The following is an 8,966-nucleotide window of genomic DNA, read 5'->3' as shown; positions in this document are numbered from 1 at the left end:
ATAAACATTTGCTGATTACATCAAATCTGATTTAGCTAACGGCTAACTAAACGAACTAAAACACTGTCAGTTTTCTTCAAATAGACTGACTTTTTTCACTTCAAATAGACCAGACTTTTCATCTGGTCTGTGAGTTGGGAGGAGGCTGAGGAAAGGATGAGCTCATTAGAGAGATAATTCCACATCAGTTAATTTCTTTTCTCCGTCTCTTTTCTTCCCCACGCCCAGCTACATGCTTAGTTTATTTTCACACCATATTCTCGAAAGGAACCCTCCCAGCACCACATGTCCTTCCAGCATCTTCAACCTCCACACCTTCTCCTCACTGCAGGTTGCTCTAATCACCCATTCAGGCGTGCCGTAGCATTAGTGCAATGTGTGCCTGCAGACCCCCCACAAAAGGTAGTTCTGTTAGAGCTCAGTTTTAAACAACACGCTCAGTCTCAGAGGTGAATAAACACAAGTGGTGAAGGTGCTAAGCAGGGCGGTAGGGAGAAAATGTGCCAGACAGATGCGCTTCAAAGATCTCAGACCTGATCCAAACTGAGTTTTCTAAGTCTGTTGTTTTGGTTGTGTGTAGGCTGATTCGAGACCAGTGGAAACGGCACCGTGCCAGACTTTATCTCAATGCAGCTTAAAATTTTACAGATCATAAACTAAGAGGAATTTCACGGTAAAATGCAATTGTTTATATTTGTGATCAACGTCACGTTGAGCAGATTTTAAGTTTATCCAAAGAATAACACTCACGTACCCGTTCATCTAAACCAGACCAGAAGTTTGTCTTATCATTCTGCATTATCATTAATATTATTAGTCACTTTCAAACACTCACACATGTTCAATGTAATTCATGTAAATGCATGAAACTTGTGCACATTACACATTATTTAGTCTTCTCTTCTAAAAAATTAACTGTAAACTCAATTTTTGTTTATGTATGTTATGGAAACCTGTTTCCAACACAGGAAAAAACTAAATTAAAAGGTACTTGCAAACTTTATTTGTTGCAATTGTGACTTTGTTTATCAAAATGTGACATTGTTTCTCATAAACTGACTTATTTTAAACTTTATCTTATAAATCTCATATCTCATAACTGAATAATTTTATTTTTCACTCAAAAGGTTCAGTGACATTAGCGAAACTTTGGTGAAATTTTACAGACATTGCCGAACTATCGCTCACATAGAAGTCACTTTCAAACCAAGCACCTTTCTGTCAAAGTCAAAGTTCTTTTCTGTTAACATCAATGTAACAAATCAGTGTGACCAACTTCAACCTGTTGCGAAATCCATGGGGAAATCTTCGTATTGGGATTCATATTGAAATGACTACATTTCACCTGCAAAAATTTGCCGAACAATAGTAACTGTGACCGCACCTCAAGGCAGGAACAAGCTGGGACTTTAGTCTTGAACTTTAAACTGACATTTTGTGGCGTAAATGCAGAACTGACCCTTCGCAAAACCCACCCCCTTAGTTACTGTTGCTACGTTCGACAAGCCATGGTGCTCTCATGCCACAAATCATGCTCTCACGCAGTGAAATATACATCGCGGAGCAAAGAGGAAAATGACAACATGCCGACAGACAAGACAATGCAGGTTACTTTAGGAATAAAAATAATTTTGCCATTTTGTAAGAAATTCAAACAATAAATACAGCTTTGTGGCTCTTTATTGTGTCATGACAGATCACTTTAGTGCCTCATTTCAAGTGGCACGTGAACCGATCATCTCTTGCTCTTTACTAGTTATAACACAAAAAAACTTGAATGAACATCAGAAGGTATTTTATTTCAACCGCGGAAAAACGTCAATACACACTTTTTTTCAAGTTCAAGTCCACCAACATTAATCTACTCTCCTGTCTGGTTTGTTTGTCGGACAAAATGGCAGATTCTGCATTATGATCGCCTGTCAATCAAACTCCTGCCGAAGGGTCAGCAAAATCAGAAGGTTGCTGTTACCGAAGCTATTGTTGTATTCAGCCAGTCATGTGATCTCAACATGGCGGCCCACAAGACCCACAACCCACCACAGAATACAACCTTTTCTCAACATTTCAAATGTAATATTTATTTCTTTAGTTCTGAAACATTTACACACATTATGAGCAGTACTAATAGTGATCGTAATTCGACTACCTGTGGAATTTCTGTAATAAATGTACAGTAGTTTAAGGGCAATATCAAGATTGGAAAATCTGTTATAATTATGGTATCATCACTACTAGAATATCTTATGTCCTTTTTATGAAGCTAAAAAGCACTGAACTGCAGTAACACATGAAAGAGAACATTTATTTGGGTAATAAGGATTTGCTATCTGCCGTTGTTCTCTAGTGACGGGATTTTAGAGTTATTGAGGGTAATACGGCGTGAAATGTTGTTTTTAGCACTTTACTTAATGAGGCACAGTCATGGAGCCATGGAGCTTTGGGAAGGTTGGTTCAGTAGTTAGTCAGTCTTGATCTTCATTGGATGTGTTGAGAAGGTCAACAGGGCATGTGCAACCTCTGCAGATCTCTATCTCCGCTCTTTATGTCGAGTCTGACTGGTAGAAGACCACAGTCACTCCCTCTATTCATCCTCTAAACAACAGTGACACTGAATTTGTCTGGCGCAGAAATATTAATGAGAGGATATGTTACAAATAATTATACAAAACATTTCAAAAGTTTTATTGTTCATTAAAAGAAAATACAACAACAAAGATTCATCTTGTGTAACCGTCTTTTGGGGCTCTCGCACAATTAAATGTAATGAAATAAAGCTATGCAAATAAACTTACAAATAATATAATATTCAATATAATATGTCCTGTAGCTCAGCTGGTATAGGGCTATGATATAGTAAATATTATATATTAATATACAGTGGGTACGGAAAGTATTCAGACCCCCTTAAATTTTTCACTCTTTGTTATATTGCAGCCATTTGCTAAAATCATTTAAGTTAATTTTTTTCCTCATTAATGTACACACAACACCCCATATTGACAGAAAAACACAGAATTGCTGACATTTTTGCAGATTTATTAAAAAAGAAAAACTGAAATATCACATGGTCCTAAGTATTCAGACCCTTTGCTCAGTATTTAGTAGAAGCACCCTTTTGATCTAATACAGCCATGAGTCTTTTTGGGAAAGATGCAACAAGTTTTTCACACCTGGATTTGGGGATCCTCTGCCATGCCTCCTTGCAGATCCTCTCCAGTTCGGTCAGGTTGGATGGTAAACGTTTTCGCACACCATCGCTAAACATAGAATAAGTTTTGTTTGGACACATGGAGCCAAAATGCATATTTCTTGAATTCCAGAGAAGACGAATGGTTTGGTCAAATCCGTGGGGACAGAGACGGTTTGATATGATAGATGACCTCTTTCTACACTTGACATCTAACATGAAAGGGACACATCTAAAAGGCACAAATGTCCCCATCCCTGCCCTTAAACATTTGGATTAGGAAAGCATTCCCAGCCTGTCCTGAAAAAACCAAGTGGATTCAAAGTACTAGGCTTGTTTACATGACGGACTTCCAAGTTTTTCACAAGTTATTTTCAACAGCAAAGGGCAGAAGTTTATTTAGTGCTTAACAGAGTGAGCTCAAGCCAAATAAATTCACGTTGTTTAATGACATATATGAAGCTATCTATGATCGTTATGATGGCTAGAAATCTAAACTATTATAGTTTTTGTCAACATTTTAACATAGATTTTTATATTTTCTGTGTTCAGTTTAATTTTAGTAGTTTTAGTGTGTTTGTTGCGTGTTTATGTCATTTTAGTAGTTTTTTAATGTCTATTCATTTTTATTTATTAGTTTATTTAGTTTTAGCTTATTTACTTTTTTGGTACTTCAGCTAAATAATTTGCTAAATGTAAATGCTAATTGTTTCCCTTCTTCCTTTCGTTGAAAAACACTTGAACGAGCTGTGTTCAATCAAGTCTATGCCTTTCTCACACAGAACAGCCTGCTCGACAGCAACCAGTCTTGTTTTTTACTGGTTGACATTCAACCGAGACTGCCTTGCTCTCAGTTATTGAAGCCCTAATAGTCCAGGTGATATGTATGATATGATATATCATATATAACAACATAAACTGTTGAGGTGAATAGTTAATGGTGAATTCAGTGATGTTGTGATAAGAATTACAATGAAATCTGAGAAGATGCAGAATTAAATATTTCCTGTAAACTTAATTTACAATCACCCTCTGGGGGCAGAGTTGCCTATTATATTAGTGTCCACAAGGGGGAAGCATTTATTTAAGTTGATAGTTCCAAAGTCCCTTTAAGACAAGTCATTTCACTTGGCGGCCATCTTTGAAACGCCTCTCGGGCATGCAAGTGCAGCTCCTATCGCTTTGAATGGGGAAACATCAAATTCTCCAAAACTGTTTGCCAAGCTTATGATTAAATTTCATATTTGAACGCTGACTGTTTCTATAGCAACCGGGACTTGTAACGGCAGCTGCAGTGACGCAATGACTTTACCGAATAGCGATTGGCTCTTTTACTCAGAAGGCGGGGCTTCCTTCAATAGAGCAGCCATATTGAGCGTTGCATTTTCCCCCCTATTCAAAACTATACGAGTGACATGTCTTGTGTTTTCTATAGTCTTTGATATTTCTCAATGCAGCCTTCCTTTCATGATGAACTGTCACTCAACTGTCACCTTGGTAACAGTCAACACTCTGCCTAACTCTATATTTATTCATTTAGCAGACACTTTTATCCAAAGTTACTTACAATTGAGGAATGCAACCTGCAATTCATCATAAAGAGGCAAGAAAACACAGGAAGTGCTCGTAATACAACGTTTTAGACATTGTTTAGATTAGTACAAGCTAGAACAGGGAGAGATTAAGGAAAGTGACAGTGAAAGTTATTTTTTATTAAATTAGGATGCAGTCAAATGTTGATGAAAGAGAGATGAGTTTTTCCAGCTGTCGCTTGAAATTGTCAGGGATTCGGCGTTCCAGATGGGGGTGGGAAGTGATGTTCTGGAAAGTGATTTTGTGCTTCTCTGTGATGGTACCACGAGGCGTCGCTCACTTATAGATCTCAGGCTTTTGGAGGGGATGTAGATTCGTAACAGTGAGTGGAAGTAGGAGGGTGCTGAGCCTGTGGCTGTTCTTTCTTTATGCAATCATCAATATCTTGATCTTGATGTGAGCTGCAACCGGTAGCCAGTGCAGGGAGATAAAGAGAGGTGTGAAGTGTGCCTTTTTGGGCTCTTTGAAGATCAGATGTGCTGCTGCATTCTGAATCATTTGTAGAGGTTTGATTGTACATGATGGAAGTCCAGCCAAAAGAGCATTGTTTTAGTCCAGACTAGAAATGACAAGGGCCTGAACAAGAAGTTGTGTAGCATGCTCTATTAGGAAGGGCTTGATCTTTCTGATGTTGTGCAATGCAAATCTGCACGATCAAGCTGTCTTTGCAATGTGGTCCTTGAAGGTCAGCTGATCATCAAAGATTACACCAAGATTTCTGACTGAACTTGATTGGGTAATTGTTGATTAACCTAGCTGAATGGTGAAATCATGCTGTAGAGTCAGAGAGTCAGGGAAGACAAGAAGCTCAGTCTTTGCCAGGTTGAGCTGTAGGTGATGTTCTTTCATCCATGCTGAGATGTTCGCCAGGCAGCCTGAGATCCATGCAGCTACTGTTGGATCATCTGGTTGAAATGAAAGATAGAGCTGTGTGTCATCAGCATAGCAATGGTAGGAGAATCCATGCACTTGTATGATGGGTCCCAGTGATGTAGTGTATATGGAGAAGAGGAGGGGTTCAAGAACTGATCCCTGAGGAACACCAGTGACCAGTTGATTTGCTTTGGATACCTCCCCTCCCCAGGCCACCCTGAAAGACCTACCTGTGAGATAGGATTCAAACAAATGAAATGCAGTTATTGTGATGCCCAGTGAAGAGAGGGTGTACAGAAGTATCTGATGATTGTGTCAAAGGCAGCAGATAGATCCAGCAGAATGAGAACAGATGATTTGGAATCAGCTTTCGCAATCCACAGGGCTTCAGTGACCGACAGTAACACAGTCTCAGTTGAATGGCTTTATTATATAATAAAAAAACACCCTTGCTACGTGTACTGCATTAAGATGAGATTTGTTATAGCATTTGCATTTCATTGCTCTTTTGTTGATTGTAGGCTTTGGATAAAAGCGTCTGCTAAATGACTAAATGTAAATGTAATCAAAATGAGAAATGTTGCCTTAGCATCTAGCTGAAATATTTTTTTAACATTTGATTTTATTTCAGTTAATGTTTATTTTAAGTAACGAAAATGTTTTTATGGTTTTAGTTTTAGTTAACTTTAATAACTCTGGTTTCTAATAAATTAATTTCTATATATAATTTCATTCAACATTTTGCAAAACTATCTCACATAAGCTAACTGCAAGAATAGCATAAATTAATTATTTTGGATTTAAACCTCGGATTTTGGCAAAAGGCGATAAATTGGCAGTACTGAAATATTTTACCTTAATAGTTGTGTATCTCAATTATAAAAGGTTAAATATTTCTTTACAATTATTATAATTTTTGAGTTGGAAGTTGTATATATTTGAATCTGACAGATGAATGTGTGCATCCTTCTTCAGCAATCCACAAATAGTCTGATCACAAATGTCTCATGATTTTAAAAGAAAAGCAGTTCAACTACAAGCCAAAAAGACCTGTAGGAGGTACAACAGATGTCAATAGTATACTTAGAGAGCAACAAATTTGAACTATAAATGCCCCAAACGTTAGTTGATAAGAGACAATGGGAAAAGCCAAGATAACATACTCTTCAGTATCAGAAGATATCTGTCTGAGAGGACTGTGATTGCTATACAAACAGGACTTTTAGAAAACATTCTTGAATCCCTGAAGGATCATGAGAACGTGAATGTGAGAACAGGCCGTTGTGTTCTGATGTAGCATGGATGTGCAGCTAATGGAAAGAGAAGCTTTTATTGATGGGAACTAGTAAAATGTGGTAAGTTACTGTATAAGCAAAAGCCAGATGTTTGGTGTCTGAGCGCGAGGGATGGGAGGTGTATGGGTATGGGCTCAGGGCAGTTAGGATGGAGGCATGGGCCAGGGCAGAAAGGTTAAGGCCCAAGAGATTTTTCTTTTTCCTACACTCATAAACACATACCCCTTGAGTTCCCACTGAATTTTACATTCCAAACCAGCCAACTCACCACTAAGTTTAGTGTCAGGAAGCCTTGACTCACAGCACTACCCATAAGCATACCAAACACCAGCACAATAAATCTAGCACGTTGCTATTAAAAACATACCTTGAAAATGACCGGGTGATTACTCGGAAGAGAAATCGCAAGGGGCTTTGCGTCTATGGCATCTCCTTTTCCCAAAGTCCAAGTTAAACAAAATGAGGAAGTAGGCACAACTGCCATAACAATGTCTTGGGTGTTTTTGACGGTATTAATGGCAACTACATTTTTTTAAATAAAGGTTTTATTGGCTTCTATGGAACTATGAAGAACCTTTAACATCCATTGCACAAAAGGTTCTTTACTGGCATCTGTGGTTCCCTAAAGAACCTTCAACATTCATGGAACATTTCCATTGCACATAAGATTCTTTATTGGAATTAATAGTTCCATGAAGAACTTTTAACATTCATATAACATTTCCATTGCACCAAAGCTTCTTTATTGACATGGATAGTTCTGTGAAGAATATTAACATTCATAGAACCTTTCTTTTGCATAAATGTTTTTTTATAGAGGAAAAATGTTCTTTAGGTTATTAAAATGTTCTTCACACTAAGAAAAATGGTTCTTTTAAGAACTGTTCACTCTTTGAGGAACCAAAAATGGTTCTTCTATGCCATCGTTGCAAAACCCCTCCTTTTGTAACCTTTATTATTAAGAGTGTAAATCTTCATGTAGCAACCACATTTCCTTCAACCAGCTTGAGATCTTCCATAAGATTGGACTGAGTAGAGTGGGGGAGATCAGAACTTGATAGTGGTCCATGCAGCACCCCCCTACCAAAACATTCCTTTGCCCATGCACCATCCCCAGGCTGGAGTGCTAGACTGGACACTGTCTTCTGGGAATACTGTGAGAATGTGAAGTCTGGTTTATGCACAGCAAGGGAGAACAAATTTGGAAAGGGGGTGTGCAAGAAACGCTCGCATTCTAGAAGCAGCTTTGATGTTTTTATATTTAATAATGCATGGCTATTTAAAGCCAAGGTCTAACTTTAGGCCAACCATGTCACATATGAAACCACACAGAACTTTTTTTTTGTTTTGCATGTGTGTGTGTCTTGAGCGGGTTGAGGCTCTGGGAGAGTGATGACCTGTCACCCCAAAGGGGAGGGAATAAATGGCATTTCCCATTTTACCATGAAAAACAATGTTTGATCAAAGAATGGATATGAGATGTTGTAAGTGGAAATGTTGTGGGTCTTGGCTTGCCATCAGGGGAAATGTGTTCAGGCAAAAAATACAATCTGTCACGTACTTTGGGTTATTTTGGATGCCCCATTAAAGGAATAGTTCACCCAGAAGTGAAAATTCTGTCGTCATTTACTCAACCTCATGACATTCAAAACTCGAATGACATTGTTTCTTTTGGGTGTGGAAAACAAAATACAAATTTCTGAAGAACGCACTTGTCATTTTTTTCCATGCAGTTAAAATTAATGGGGACGGAAGTAGGTTTCAAACTTTAAAAAAAAAGACGCCAAATCATAAAAAGTATAATAAAATTAGTTCTTAAGGATCACTGAAGCAGTAAGTATTAATGAATGAATCAACTTGGAACACACTAGCAATTGAACAGATCTGATTTGTTCACAAACAGCAATGCTAACAATAGGCTAATAATGACTTGAGAAGAATATATGTGACCCTGGACCACAAAACTGTTCTGTTTTGTTTTGTTGTCAATGTATATGTCACCATTATGCGTATCT

This window comes from Sinocyclocheilus grahami, unplaced genomic scaffold (genome assembly GCF_001515645.1).
Source record: "Sinocyclocheilus grahami isolate Dianchi unplaced genomic scaffold, SAMN03320097.WGS_v1.1 scaffold169.1, whole genome shotgun sequence".
In the NCBI taxonomy this organism is placed as follows: Eukaryota; Metazoa; Chordata; class Actinopteri; order Cypriniformes; family Cyprinidae; genus Sinocyclocheilus; species Sinocyclocheilus grahami.
The sequence above is the reverse complement of the archived record's forward strand: the minus strand, read 5'-3'. Positions refer to the sequence as shown.